Below are 16,458 nucleotides of genomic sequence, written 5' to 3'. Positions count from 1 at the left end.
GGTACTTGGAACTTAATGATAATGGGGAGGTACAGGTGGGAGTGGTCTGGGAGGCACTGAAGGCAGTGGTTAGAGGGGAGCTGATATCTATTAGGGCACATAAAGGAAAGCAGGAGGGTAGGGAAAGGGAGCGGTTGTTGAAAGAACTTCTGAGGGTGGACAGACAATACGCGGAGGCACCGGAGGAGGGACTGTACAGGGAAAGGCAAAGGCTACATGTAGAATTTGACTTGTTGACTATGGGTAATGCAGAGGCACAATGGAGGAAGGCACAGTGTGTACGGTACGAATATGGGGAGAAGGCGAGTAGGTTGTTGGCCCACCAACTGAGGAAAAGGGGAGCAGCGAGGGTGATAGGGGGGGGTGAGAGATGAGGAGGGAGAGATGGAGCAGGGAGCGGAGAGAGTGAATGGAGTGTTCAAGGCATTTTATGAAAGATTATATGAAGCGCAGCCCCCGGACGGGAAGGAGAGAATGGTGTGCTTTCTGGATCAGCTGGAATTTCCTAAGGTAGAGGAGCAGGAGAGAGTGGGGCTGGGAGCACAGATTGAGATGGAGGAAGTAGTGAAAGGGATTGGGAGCATGCAGGCGGGGAAGGCCCCGGGACCAGACGGATTCCCAGTTGAATTCTATAAGACATATTTGGACTTGCTGGCCCCGCTACTGACGAGAACCTTTAATGAGGCGAGGGAAAGGGGCCAGCTGCCCCCGACTATGTCAGAGGCAACGATATCGCTCCTCCTAAAGAAGGAAAAAGACCCGCTGCAATGCGGGTCATACAGGCCCATTTCCCTCCTGAATGTGGATGCTAAGATTCTGGCCAAGGTAATGGCAATGAGGATAGAGGATTGTGTCCCGGGGGTGGTCCATGAGGACCAAACTGGGTTTGTGAAGGGGAGACAGCTGAACACAAATATACGGAGGCTGCTAGGGGTAATGATGATGCCCCCACCAGAGGGGGAAGCGGAGATAGTGGTGGCGATGGATGCCGAGAAAGCATTTGATAGAGTGGAGTGGGATTATTTGTGGGAGGTGTTGAGGAGATTTGGCTTTGGGGACGGGTATATCAGGTGGCTACGGTTGCTGTATAGGGCCCCGATGGCGAGCGTGGTCACGAATGGACGGGGGTCTGACTATTTTCGGCTCCATAGAGGGACGAGGCAGGGATGTCCTCTGTCCCCGTTATTGTTTGCACTGGCAATTAAGCCCCTGGCCATAGCACTGAGGGGTTCCAGGAAGTGGAGGGGAGTACTTAGGGGGGGAGAAGAACACCGGGTATCTCTGTATGCGGATGATTTGTTGCTATATGTGGCGGACCCGGCGGAGGGGATGCCAGAGATAATGCGGATACTTGGGGAGTTTGGGGATTTTTCAGGGTATAAACTGAACATGGGGAAAAGTGAGTTATTTGTGGTGCATCCGGGGGAGCAGAGCAGAGAGATAGAGGATTTACCGTTGAGGAAGGTAACAAGGGACTTCCGGTACCTGGGGATCCAGATAGCCAAGAATTGGGGTACATTACATAGGCTCAATTTAACACGGTTGGTGGAACAGATGGAGGAGGATTTCAAGAGATGGGACATGGTGTCCCTGTCATTGGCAGGTAGGGTGCAGGCGGTTAAAATGGTGGTCCTCCCGAGATTCCTTTTTGTGTTCCAGTGCCTCCCGGTGGTGATCACGAAGGCTTTTTTCAAAAGAATTGAGAAGAGCATTATGAGTTTTGTGTGGGCTGGGAAGACCCCGAGAGTGAGGCGGGGATTCTTGCAGCGTAGTAGGGACAGGGGGGGCTGACACTACCGAGCCTAAGTGAGTACTACTGGGCCGCCAATGTTTCAATGGTGTGTAAGTGGATGGGAGAAGGGGAGGGAGCGGCGTGGAAGAGATTGGAGAGGGCGTCCTGCAGGGGGACTAGCCTGCAAGCAATGGTGACGGCGCCGTTGCCGTTCTCACCAAAGAAATACACCACAAGCCCGGTGGTGGTGGCTACATTGAAAATTTGGGGGCAGTGGAGACGGCATAGGGGAGGGACGGGAGCTTCGGTGCAGTCCCCGATAAGAAACAATCATAGGTTCGTTCCGGGGAGAATGGATGGGGGATTTGGAGCATGGCAAAGAGCTGGGGTAGCACAACTAAGAGATCTATTTGTAGATGGGACGTTTGCGAGTCTGGGAGCGCTGACGGAGAAATATGCGTTGCCCCAAGGGAATGCATTTCGGTATATGGAATTGAGGGCTTTTGCAAGGCAACAGGTGAGGGAATTCCCGCAGCTCCCGACGCAGGAAGTGCAGGATAGAGTGATCTCAAAGACATGGGTGGGGGACGGTAAGGTGGCGGACATATACAGGGAGATGAGGGACGAGGGGGAGATCATGGTAGATGAGCTGAAAGGGAAATGGGAAGAAGAACTGGGGGAGGAGATTGACGGGGGGCTGTGGGCTGATGCCCTACGTAGGGTAAACTCATCGTCCTCGTGTGCCAGGCTAAGCCTGATACAATTTAAGGTGCTACACAGGGCGCATATGACTGGAGCACGGCTTAGTAAATTTTTTTGGGTAAAGGATAGGTGTGCGAGATGCTCGAGAGGCCCAGCGAATCACACCCACATGTTTTGGTCATGCCCGGCACTGCAGGGGTTCTGGGTGGGGGTGGCAAAGGTGCTTTCGAAGGTGGTGGGTGTCCGGGTCGAACCAAGCTGGGGGTTGGCTATATTAGGGGTTGCAGAAGAGCCGCGAGTGCAGGAGGCGAGAGAGGCTGACGTGTTGGCCTTTGCGTCCGTTGTAGCCCGGCGCAGGATATTGTTAATGTGGAAGGAAGCCAAACCCCCGGGTGTGGAGACCTGGATAAACGATATGGCAGGGTTTATAAAGTTAGAACGGATTAAGTTTGTGTTAAGTGGTTCGGCTCAGGGGTTCACCAGGTGGTGGCAACCGTTCGTCGATTACCTCACAGAAAGATAGAGGGAATGGAAAAGAAGTAGACAACAGCAGCAACCCAGGGGGGAGGGGGGGGGGGGGGGAAAGGGGGGGGGGGGGGGGTGAAGGGCGGGAGGGAGGAATCGGACGGACTCTCAGGGATGTTATTGTATATGTATAGGTATTTGGTACATGTAATTGTATATTGGATTGTTGGATTGTATTTTTGGAGAGTATTTATTTTGGAAAAGGCAGTTGCCATTTAGTTTTGTTTTTTGTTTTTGTTTATATATTACTTATTTATTTGTTTAAAACTGGCCACGGTTATTTATATTGCTTTATTGTTGTGTAAAAGAAACACTACGTATTGTTATGTTTGGCCAAAAAACTTGAATAAAATATATATTTTTTAAAAAAGTATTCATTGCTGTATATAATAAATGCTCGTTGATTTAACATTTACTAAGCGGTGTGCTGCGTTATTAATCATTACTTGAGCTTGAACCACGTGGCGGTATCAGAAAGATACCTGGCGACTCGTGAGCAAAGGTGACAGAATTAGAGCTAATAAAACTAAGGCTAATAAGAGCTACAGAAGGACATGGTGAAGAGCTCAGATTCCCCCAAGAATTTTCAGAGGGAGAACAGGTGAGCGCAATTTTAAATTGCTACCCTCATTAAGACATGGACATAGAATTTACAGTACAGAAGGAGGCCATTTGGCCCATCGAGTCTGCACCGACCCTTGGAAAGACCACCTCACTTAAGCCCACACTTCCACTCTATCCCCGTAACCCCTCCTAACGTTTTTGGACACTAAGGGCAATTTAGCATGGCCAATCCACCTAACCTGCACATCTTTGGACTGCGGGAAGAAACCAGAGCACCCGGAGGAATCCCACGGGGAGAACATGCAGAGTCCGCACAGACAGTGACCCAAGCCAGGAATTGAACCTGGTACCTGGAGCTGTGAAGCCACAGTGCTTATCACTGTGCTACCATGCCACCTAATGTGAAGTTTATTGAGGTTGCACCTGTGGACCCATGTCATCAGAAAATGCAACTGCCATTCTTCCCGTCTGTGACCCAACTAATCCCACTATTATGGGCCAGGCTTTAGAGAACACCAAAGTATATCATGGAGTTCACCTGACCTACAACATTTAATAGATTTTGGTTATGAGGGGCACAAGAGCCCACTTTCCTGGTGTTATGCAACCGAAGTCTTAAATATTTTTATGAATCCAGTTAACATTTTATAAACACACAGTAAACATCTTATCAACTATCAACACAAATACCCCCCAAACATATAGTACTCTATAGGTAACCCTTAATATCTTTCCTCACAACATCCATAAGCCAAACACCCTTTTTCCCTCCAAAACAGTGGTTTTGCATTCCTTGCAGAAACAGGTATTACTGTGAAGTTATCACGTGGTCTGGAGACATTCTTTACCATGCAGAGAGAGAGACCAAAATATACCTTCTTTTTTTGAATGCAGCTCCCCAACTGAAAACAAAACCAACAAAACTCAGAGCCACAAAGCAGCTTCCAGCTCAAAACAAAAGTAAAAGACAGAATCACAGCCCAGCTCCACCCACACAATGACATCACTGCAGCCATTGATAAAACACCCTTTTCTTAAAGGGACTCACATGACACCACCGAGACAAAACAGTGCCACAACCAGCCAGCAATCCTTACACAAGCCCTCCCCCCATCCCACCCATTGGTTTCCATCAATTTATGCCTTCCCATTCATCATGAAACATGTTCAAATCCTGGGTACCATTCAGGACCCAAGAATGGGCAAGGTGGAAAAGTGGTGAAAAAGAATAACATTACTGTGAGTAAAATAAAGGAAACGGCACTTGTCATAGCATTTTATTCAGGCATCCACGTATATAATCTTCTGCCGCTACAAAGCCTTGCAATGTAACTCCAAATCCTTCTGTCAGTGTGAATAATTTATCTCTCTATCTGTACCCCTCATGACTTTAACAGTTCTATTGAATGCCTTAATCAGCTGTGGTTCAGTTAGTCACATTCTTGCCTCTGAGTCAGAAGGTTATGGGTTCAAGTACTACTCCAGGGCCTGTTCATTAAAAATCAAGGCTGAGACTCTAGTGCAGTGCTGGAATGTTCACCCAGGCCTTTTCTGCCCCATCAGGTGAACATAAAAGATCCCATGCCACAATTGTGAAGAAGAGCAAAGAAGTTATCCTGACTCATGGCCAACATTTATCCCTCAATCAGTATCACAAAAACATATGATCTGGTCTATGTTATATTGCTGCTTATGGGAACTTGCTGTGTTCATGTTGGCCGCCACAACTCCTACATTACAATAGTGACTATTCTTCAAAAGTACTTCATTGGCTTTAAAATACTTTGAGACAATTGGTAGCTGTGAAGAGTACCATATAAATGTGTGTCCTTTTTCTTTTTCTAATATTCCTACATGGTGCTATCTGTGTGGTCTTTGCAGAGGTAGAGGCAAGGTGTTCTGATTCTTACTCTGACAGCTCTTGGCTGATATCCTCTGGGTTTTGAAGCCCAAGACTGTTCCATCTGCACCTGAGCAGGGTTAGACTCAGCGATCAGGAGACTCAGAAATTATCTTTTTTTAAAAAGTATTTTTCTTCCAAATTTTCAACATTTTTACAATTTACAACAGTAACAAGACTCACCCAACAAATTAAACTCCCCACCCACCTACCCACACCTTCCCCTCCCTCCCCCCTCTCCCCAAACGGTAACCAATTCTCCAAAATGCAAAATGAACAAACTCCAACTTTTGTAGAACTCATCACTCACACCGCAACCGCCCCCCCCCTCCACCCACAAGCCCCCCCCCCCCCCCCCCCCCCCCCCCCCCCCCCCCACCCGAGAGCAAATTTCACTTTCTCCAGGGCTAAAAACTCCAGCAAGTTCCCCTCGCCACACTGAGGCACAGCATGGAGAAGCTGACCTCCACCCCAGCAAGACCTGCCTACGAGAAATCAGCGACGCAACGGCTAAGACATTTGCCCCCGCACCTGTCTGCAGCTCAGGCTGGTCCGACACCCCGAATATGGTTTCCAGAGGCTCCACATCAACATGCAAACCCCCGAAAATGGTGCTGAACACCTCCCTCCAAAACCTTTCCAGCTTCAGGCAGGACCAAAACATATGTACATGGTTCACGGGGCCCCTCCCACATCGCTCACAAACATCCTCCACCGCCTCAGACAGCCGGCTCATCCTTGTCTTTGTCAGGTGTGTCCTGTACACCACCTTCAGCTGTATCAGCTCCAGCCTTCCAAACAATGTCGAGGCATTCACCCTCTGCAGCACCTTACACCACAATCCCTCCTCCAGTGCCACCCCCAACTCTTCCTCCCATTTAGCCTTAACCCCCTCCCAGGACACCTTATCCTCCCCCAAAATCCTTCCATAAATCACCAAGGCAGCCCCCCTCTCCAAGCGCCCGGTGACATCAACCCCTCCAGCAACAAGGAGGCGGGCGCGATCGGGCAGGTCGGGAAGACCTTCCTCGCAAGTCCCGTACCTGCATGTACCGAAAACTCTCCCCCTGCGCCTCCCAAGCTTCTCATTTAGCTCCTCCAAGCTCATAAACCACCCTCTCAGAATCAGATCCTTCATCTCCCTAATCTCCTTCTCCTCCCTTCCCTGGAACCTTGCATCCATCCTCCCCGGCTCAAACCAGTGATATCCTCTGGTCGGCATCCTCCCCCGACTCCGCTCTAAACCTGAAATGCTGCCGAAACTGCCTCCAAATCTTCAACATAGCTACCACCACCGGACTCACTGAATTCTTCCCTGCGCTATTAGAAGCGGTGCCGTTGCCAGCGCCCGCAATCCTGACACTGACATGAATCTGCCTCCATACTTACCCACAAAGATCCTAACTCCCTATCCCATCCCTGAACTTTCTCTGCATTCGTTGCCCAATAATAGTACATCAGATTCGGGAGGGCTAACTCCCCTGCCTATCCTCCCCTCTGCAGACCAGTTTCCTTATCCTGGCCACCATTCCCGCCCAGCCAAATGAAGAGATCAGCCTTTCCACCCACTTAAAAAACGGCAAAGGCAAAAAAACTATCAGGCACTGAAACAAAAACAGGGGGTTGGATTCTCCGACCCCCGATGCCAAAATCGTGTTCAGCGATGGGGCGGAGAATCTCTGATGACAACAAAATTGAGGCGGCGCCGCTTTCGCCATGCTCCGCACCCTGAAAAGCGGCGTACTATCGGAGTATACTGTACACCGTATCCACGGCCTCCGTACGTTAGCTGAGGCCCTCCCCCTGATGCTCCGCCCCCGATTGGCCAAGTTCCCGACCGCGTAGGACACGTGTGGTCTCACACGTCGGGAACTCAGCATGGCGACTGCGGACTCAGTCCAGCGCCGCCACAGTTGGGGGAGGGTCGATCCGTGGGCAAGGGGGGGCTTTATTAGGGCTGGGGGCCTGTGGGGGGGGGCGGTCTGGGGCGTACGAGCTGGACTGAGGGGGGGACTATTTTTGCAGGCCGGGTCCGCAGGCTGTGTCCGCCATGAAGCAAGCACGGCCATGGGCCCGGCAATACTCCACGCCGCATGGGTAGCTAGTGTTGGGAGCTCTAAACTGCCTGGCTGCTAGCACCCCCCGCCCCCCCTACCCCCCCCACCCCCCGGAGCAGGGAATCTGTGTCCGTTTTGTGCCAGTTGTCCTGGCGAAAAACACCACCGTTTTCACGCCAGCATGAGGATTTAGTCTACCAAACGGAGAATCCAGCACAGGAATCACGGTGTGGTAGTATGCATTAGGGGTCATGTGGGACTGTGAAGCCGTGATGTCATTGGCTGACAGATCCCGGGTCCTGGTTGGCCGTTGACCTCTAGCTCCGCCCTGAAGGCGGAGTATAAGAACCAGGAGTCCTCCCCCGCAGGCCAGTCTGCTACTGAACTGCGGCGGAACAGTCACGCTTAATAAAGCCTCATCGACTTCTCTCTATTCATCTCTCGGAGTCTTTGTGCGCTACAATTTATTAAGCGTGACTAAAGGACTATGGAGCTCAGGATCATCCCGGAATGCCTGAGGATCAGCCCCCACGCAGTGAACGCACAGCAGCTTTCAAGCACTGGCAGACTTGTTTCGAGGCCTACCTCAGAACGGCCCCCGGCCGGGTCACAGAAGACCAAAAACTACAGGTCCTGCACTCGAGGTTAAGCACGGAGATTTTCTCCCTCATCGAAGACGCAGAGGATTTCCAGACGGCGTTCGCAGCACTAAAAAGTCTCTATGTTCGCCCAGTAAACCAGATCTACGCTCGCTATCAACTCGCAACAAGACGGCAAAGTCCCGGAGAATCGATAGATGAATTCTACGCCGCGCTACTAATTTTGGGACGGGCCTGCAGCTGACCGCCGGTGAACGCAAATGAACACACGGACATGTTAATGCGTGATGCTTTTATGGCAGGTATGAACTCCTCCCAAATCCGCCAAAGACTTTTAGAAAAAGAGTCGCTAGGACTCTCAGAGGCACGGGCCCTAGCAGCCTCCCTAGACGTGGCCGCGCGAAACACCCGCGCCTACGGCCCCGACCGCACGGCAGCCCATGGGCTCCGTACGCACCCGTCGCGACAAACCCACCCCCCCCCCCCGGACACCCCACAGGCTTGCGCGGTTCAAACGCCAAGTCGCACCGGGGGAGCCCGCTGCTATTTCTGCGGCCCGACGAAACACCCCCGGCAGCGCTGCCCGGCCCGCGCAGCGATCTGTAAGAGCTGCGGGTAAAAGGGCCATTTCGCGGCTGTGTGCCGGTCCCGGGACGTCGCCGCTGTCCCAGGAGAACAGGGAGCCCTGCACGCCGTTTACGCTCCCCAACCCCCCCAGCGCCCCATGTACGACCCGCAGGCGCAACCACTTTGGGTCCCGACCACCGCTCTCCCCGGAGAACAGGGAGCCCTGCACGCCTTTTACGCTCCCCAACCCCCCCCCCCCCCCCGCCCCCCAGCGCCCCATGTATGACCCGCCGGCGCTACCACTTAGGGTCCCAGCCACTGCTGTCCCCAGAGAAGAGGGAGTCCTGCGTGCTCCTAACACTCCCCAACCCCCCCAGCGCCCCATGTGCGACCCGCAGGCGCCGCCATTTTGGGTCCCGGCCACCACGAGGGGAGGAGGGGCGCCGCCATCTTGGACCACCCCAGACCTGTGCGACGCATGGGGGTGGCCATTTTGTCCACCCCCGCCGCCATCTTGTGACCCCCCAGCCATGTGCGATGCATGGGGGCAGCCATCTTGTTCACCCCCGACGCCATCTTGGACGGCAACAACGGACCCCAGTGTCGATGGCTCCACGGGGTTCGAAGAAGACGCTCAACCATTACAACCACATCTGGCTTCAATGACGCTGGACCAAGCACGGCCCCGGATGCTCCAGACCACGACGACAACGGTGCTGATAAACGGGCACGAGACACCATGCCTGGTCGACTCCGGGAGCACGGAGAGCTTTATCCACCCCGACACGGTAAGACGCTGTTCTTTGACCATCCGTCCCAGCGCACAAAAGATTTCCCTAGCTGCAGATCAAAGGCTTCTGCATAGTTACCCTAGCGGTGCAAGGGAGGGAGTTCAAAAACTACAGGCTCTACGTCCTTCCCCAACTCTGCACCCCCACATTACTGGGATTAGACTTCCAGTGCAATCTACAGAGCCTAACCTTCAAATTCGGCGGCCCAATACCCCCACTCACTATCTGCGGCCTCGCAACCCTCAAGGTTCAACCCCCATCCTTGTTTGCAAACCTCACCCCGGATTGCAAACCCGTCGCCACTAGAAGCAGACGGTACAGCGTCCAGGACCGGACCTTCATTCGGTCCGAAGTCCAGCGGCTACTGAAGGAAGGCATAATCCAGGCCAGCAATAGTCCCTGGAGAGCACAGGTGGTAGTAGTAAAGACAGGGGAGAAGCAAAGGATGGTCATAGACTATAGCCAGACCATCAACAGGTACACACAACTAGACGCGTACCCTCTCCCCCGCATATCCGACATGGTCAATCGGATTGCCCAATATAAGGTCTTCTCCACCGTGGACCTCAAGTCCGCCTACCATCAGCTCCCCATCTGCCCAAGTGACCGCAAGTACACAGCCTTCGAGGCAGACAGGCGATTATACCATTTCCTAAGGGTCCCATTTGGCGTCACAAACGGGGTCTCGGTCTTCCAATGAGAGATGGACCGAATGGTTGATCAACACGGGTTACGGGCCACGTTCCCGTATCTCGACAATGTAACCATCTGCGGCCACGATCAGCAGGACCACGACGCCAACCTCCAAAAATTCCTCCAGACCGCTAAAGCCTTGAACCTCACGTACAACGAGGACAAGTGCGTTTTTAGCACAAACCGGCTAGCCATCCTGGGCTACGTAGTGCGCAATGGGTTTATAGGCCCCGACCCCGAACGTATGCGCGCCCTCATGGAATTTCCCCTCCCACACTGCTCAAAAGCCCTAAAACGCTGCCTGGGGTTCTTTTCATACTACGCCCAGTGGGTCCCCCAGTATGCAGACAAGGCCCGCCCCCTAATACAGACCACGACCTTCCCTCTGTCGACAGAGGCTTGCCAGGCCTTCAGCCGCATCAAAGCGGATATCGCAAAGGCCACGATGCGCGCCATCGACGAGTCCCTCCCCTTCCAGGTCGAGAGCGACGCCTCCGACGTAGCTCTAGCGGCCACCCTTAACCAAGCGGGCAGACCCGTGGCCTTTTTCTCCCAAACCCTCCACGCTTCAGAAATCCGCCACTCCTCAGTGGAAAAGGAAGCCCAAGCCATAGTGGAAGCTGTGCGACATTGGAGGCATTACCTGGCCGGCAGGAGATTCACTCTCCTCACGGACCAACGGTCGGTAGCCTTCATGTTCGATAATGCACAGCGGGGCAAAATCAAAAACAACAAGATCTTAAGGTGGAGGGTCGAGCTCTCCACCTTCGACTACGAGATCTTGTATCGTCCCGGAAAGCTGAACGAGCCGTCCGATGCCCTATCCCGCGGCACATGTGCCAACGCACAAATTAACCGCCTCCAAACCCTCCACGAGGACCTCTGCCACCCGGGGATCACTCGGTTCTACCACTTTATAAAGTCCCGCAACCTCCCATACTCTTTGGAGGAGGTCCGTACAGTCACAAGGAACTGCCACATCTGCGCAGAGTGCAAACCGCATTTTTTCAGGCCGGATGGTGCGCACCTGATTAAGGCTTCCCGCCCCTTTGAACACCTTAGTCTGGATTTCAAAGGACCCCTCCCCTCCACCGACCGCAACACATACTTCCTTAATGTGGTGGACGAGTACTCCCGCTTCCCATTCGCCATCCCCTGCCCTGACATGACCGCGGCCACAGTCATTAAAGCCCTGAACACCATATTCACACTGTTCGGTTGCCCCGCATACGTCCACAGCGACAGGGGGTCCTCCTTCATGAGTGACGAGCTGCGCCAGTTCCTGCTCAGCAAAGGTATAGCCTCGAGCAGGACGACCAGCTACAACCCCCGGGGGAACGGGCAAGTAGAGAGGGAGAACGGCACGGTCTGGAAGACCGTCCTACGGTCCCTACGGTCCAGGGACCTCCCAGTTTCACGGTGGCAGGAGGTCCTCCCGGACGCCCTCCACTCCATCCGGTCACTACTGTGTACTAGCACTAACCAAACGCCTCATGAGCGCCTCCTTGTCTTCCCCAGGAAGTCCTCCTCTGGAACGTCGCTGCCGACCTGGCTGGCGGCCCCAGGACCCATCTTGCTCCGAAAACATGTGCGGGCGCACAAGTCGGACCCATTGGTCGAAAGGGTTCACCTCCTTCACGCGAACCCGCAGTACGCTTACGTGGAGTACCCCGACGGCCAACAGGACACGGTCTCCCTGCGAGATCTGGCGCCCGCCGGCAACACACACACCCCCCCCCGACACCAATCACCCCCTCCCTGCCACCGCCGCACCCCGCGACCGCCCCCTTCCCAGGAGGATCAGTCCTCCTCCCAGGCCCGACCAGGAGTGAAGCCCAAGCTGAAACCGTAAGGCTCCCGGAGACGACAACACCGGAACTAGCACCACCACCACCACCGGGGCCGAGGCGATCGACACGGACGACCAGACCACCCTACCGACTCGTGGCGTCGATCTAACACTACAATATGTGGACTTTTAACGAGAACATTTTGTCTTTTTCTCCTGACGATTACTGTAAATAGTTCGAAACAAAAAAAAACCTTGTACATACTGTAATAACATGCGAAAGTTTTCCTCCCAGGACCAGCCTTGTAAACCCTTACCACCATGCGAAGCATCACCCCGCCGGGTTCATTTTTAACAAGGGGTGAATGTGGTAGTATGCATTAGGGGTCATGTGGGACTGTGAAGCCGTGATGTCATTGGCTGACAGATCCCGGGTCCTGGTTGGCCGTTGACCTCTAGCTCCACCCTGAAGGCGGAGTATAAGAACCAGGAGTCCTCCCCCGCAGGCCAGTCTACTACTGAACTGCGGGGGAACAGTCACGCTTAATAAAGCCTCATCGACTTCTCTCTATTCGTCTCTCGGAGTCTTTGTGCGCTACTCACGGTAAAATATTCATCTTTACTGCCTGTACCATGCCCTCCAATGACAGAGGGAGATTGTCCCACCCCAACAAGTCGACCATCACTTCTCCTCCAGCGTCCTAGGCTCGCAAACGTCACATCAATTAACAGGTCCCCCATTCTTCTGATCCCTGCCCGATGCCAGCTCCGAAACCCCCCATCCATCCTTCCTGGGACGAACCGATGATTCTCCCGAATTGGTGACCAAACTGAGGCTCCCACCTCGCCCCTGTGTCGCCTCCACTGCCCCCAGATCTTCAGCGTCGCCGCCACCACCGGATTCATGGTGTACCTTGTCGGCGAGAGCGGCAGCGGTGCCGTCACCAGCGCCCTCAGGCTCGTGCCCACACAGGACGCCATCTCTAGCCTCTTCCACGCCGCCCCCTCTCCCTCCATTACCCACTTTCGGATCATCGCCGAATCGCTATGGCCGAATATTCCGCTCCCTCCACTTTCGGGATTAGCGCCCTACTCAAGATGAAAAAAATCTATCCGGGAGTAGGCTCTATGGACGTGAGGAAAAAAGGAAAATTCCCTGGCCAGCGGCCTGGCAAACCTCCATGGATCCACTCCCCCAATCTGGTCCATAAACCCCCTGAGCACCTTGGCCGCAGCCGGCCTCTTACCCGTCCTGGACCTAGAACGGTCCAGTGCTGGGTCCAGCACCGTGTTGAAGTCCCCCCCCCCCCCCCCCCATTATCAAGCTTCCTACCTCCAGATCCGGAAATCGACCCAGCATGCATTTCATAAATCCGGCATCATCCCAATTCGGGGCATATACGTTCATCAGTACCACCCGCACCCCCTGCAACCTACCGCTCACCATCACATATTGACCTCCATTATCCGCTGCAATATTCAGTGCCTCGAACGACACCCGCTTCCCCACCAGTATTGCAACCCCTCTGTTCTTCGCATCCAGCCCTGAATGAAAGGCCTGCCTTACCCATCCCTTTCTCAGCCTAACCTGATCTGCCACCTTCAGGTGAGTCTCCTGGATCATAACCACGTTTGCCTTCAGTCCCTTTAAGTGTGCGAACACCCGGGCCCTCTTGACCGGCCCGTTCAGGCCCCTCACATTCCAAGTTATCAGCCGGATCAGGGGGCTACTTAACCCCGCCCCCCCCCCCCCCCCCCCCGACGACTAGCCATCTCCTTTTCTAGGCCAGCCACGTGCCCGCGCCTCCCGCACCCTCCAGTCCCCCAGGTGACGGTCCCCACCCCGACTACCTCTCCTACTTCCAGCTCCCCTTTGGCCAATGCAGCAGTAACCCAGTTCCCCCACGACAAACCCTCAGTTTGAGTCCAACTTTTCAGACTGAATAAAAATCCATGCCTCATCAGGCGTCTCAAAATAATGGTGCCGATCTTGGAACGTGACCCACAATCGCGCTGGCTGCAGCATCCCGAACTTCACCTCTTCCGATGGAGAACCGCCTTAGCCCGGTTAAAACCAGCTCTCTTCTTAGCCACCTCCGCACTCCAGTCTTGGTAGATTCGGATCTCCGTGTTCTCCCACCTGCTGCTCCGTTCTTTTTTGGCCCATCTCAGGACGCACACTCTGTCCATAAAGCGGTGGAACCTCACCACTACAGCCCTTGGCGGCTCGTTGGCTTTGGGTCTCCTTGCCAGGACCCGATGAGCCCCATCCAGCTCCAGGGTCCTCGGGAAAGCTCCCGCACCCATCAGCGAATTGAGCATCGTGCTCATATATGCCCCGGCATCGGGCCCCTCCACTCCTTCAGGGAGACCCAGAATCCGAAGATTCTTCCTCCTCGACCTATTCTCCAGGTCCTCAAATCTTTCCGCCCACCTCTTGTGCAGCGCCTCGTGCGCCTCCATCTTCACCGCCAGGCCCAAGATCTCGTCCTCGTTCTCCGAGGCTTTTTGCCACATCTCCCGGATTGCCGCCTCTTGGGCCTTCTGGGTCTCCACAAGCTTCTCAATCGACGCCTTCATTGGCGCCAGCATTTCTGCCTTCAGCTCCTCAAAGCAGAGTTTGAGGAACTCCTGCTGCTCCTGCGACCACTGCGTCCACGCTGCTTGGTCTCCACCCGCCGACATCTTGCTTCGCCTCCCTCGCACTTTCCGCTGCACCAGAATCACTTTCTTAACCGCTCCACTCCTAGTCCAATCCATACAGTGCCGGGGGAACCTTGCTGTCACCTTCCCACACTGGGAGCCGTCGAACAATTGCCGTTGGGGCCCCTCTAAAGAGCCCAAAAGTCCGTTCCTGGTGGGAGCTGCCAAACGTGCGACCTACCTCGGCATAGCCGCAACCAGAAGTCCAGGTCCTTATCCTTCTTAAGCAGCAACGAAACGGAAACCTGCCTCATTTTCAGCAAAACTTTCCTGACCATCTTGTCCTTGAACATTTCCATCAACAACAGCGCCAGGTTGTCCTTAAATCTCTTGTAAAATTCAACCAGGAACCCATCTGGCCCCGCCCCCTTCCCTGCCTGCATCTTCCCGGCTCCCACCTTCACTTCCTCTGCCACCACCGGTCCTCCAGCCCTGCCTTCTCCATTTCACCCAACCTCAGGCACTCTAAGCCCCCCCCAAAACTCTCTCATCTCCTGCTCATCCTCTGGTAGCTCCGACTTATACAAGTCCCAATGAACACTTTGTTAATCTGCTCCGGTGCCACCACCAACTCCCCGTGCTATCCCAAAGCCGAACTATTTCCCTCACTGCGGCCTGCCTATGAAGCTGACCTGCCAACATACAACCTTACTCATAGACAGCCCCTCTCGCCCTTCTCAGCTGATGCACCACTTTCCCCATGGACAGTAGACCAAACCCTACCTGCAACTCCTTTCTGTTCATCAGTAGCCCCAGACCCGGGTCCCCCACGTACCACCCATCCACCTCCAAAATCTCTGCTATCAACCATTGAAGTTCCTCCCTCTCCTCCCTATCCACCTTAGCCTTAAACAAGATCACCTCCCCTTCACCTCTGCCTTCAGACCCTCCTAATCTCCCGATGGCGAGACCTCCCCCAAGCAGCTGAATCCCACATACACCTCAATCACCTACCTTATCACAGGAACTCTGATCCGCCGACAACATCAAAACCATCCCCCACCCCGGCTTCTGGGCTGTCCCCTTCTCCAGGACCACATCCATCCAATGCGCTCCCCCTACCCACCCTCAATCCACCACCACCATCAGCATCTGGAACCTCACCCGCTTGTTCACCAAGATCGCCACCCCCCCAAGCCCTAATATCAAACCCCGAATGAAACACCTGAGTCACGCAACCCTTCCTAAGCCTCATCTGGTCCTTAACCCTCAGATGGGTCTCTTGCAGCATCACCACATTGGCTTTAAAACTCTTCAAATGCGCAAAACCTCTCGCTCTCTTTACCAGTCCCCCTAACCCCCTCACATTCCATGTCACCATTTTGACCAGGGGTCTCTCACCCCTCCGCCCCTCCTATCCTCCATTACCATTAACCCAGGCCCTGCCCAAGCGACCGGACCCAAGTCATCCTTTTGTTACGGTCAACCACCTCCACTCCCATCCACTTCCTCTTGCAAACACCTCACCCAGTATCGAACCCCTCACCCCACCATTCACACCTCCCAGGTGCATCAAAACCTGCTCGACCAGGACTTCCGGGTGCGGCTATGCAGAGCTAGGTCGCATATTCGGTAGCTCCTGCTTGGAACGGACTTTTGGGCTCGTTACAGGGCCCCCACGGCATTTGTTTGCCATTTCCCGGTGTGGGAAGAAGGCTGCAACATTCCCCCGACAGTGTCCCCCAGGAAGGGTATGTCTCTTGGTTGCCAGACACGGCAGAAACAGTAAAAGATTTGGCTGCAACTGCAGGATAAACAGGGCCTCTTCCAGCATGCAGGCGGGGGAAGGGCAAGCTTAAAGCTGCAAGCTGACCTGAGGGCCTGTATCAAAGGTGA

Source organism: Scyliorhinus torazame, chromosome 6, assembly GCF_047496885.1.
Source record: "Scyliorhinus torazame isolate Kashiwa2021f chromosome 6, sScyTor2.1, whole genome shotgun sequence".
NCBI lineage: Eukaryota > Metazoa > Chordata > Chondrichthyes > Carcharhiniformes > Scyliorhinidae > Scyliorhinus > Scyliorhinus torazame.
The sequence above is the reverse complement of the archived record's forward strand: the minus strand, read 5'-3'. Positions refer to the sequence as shown.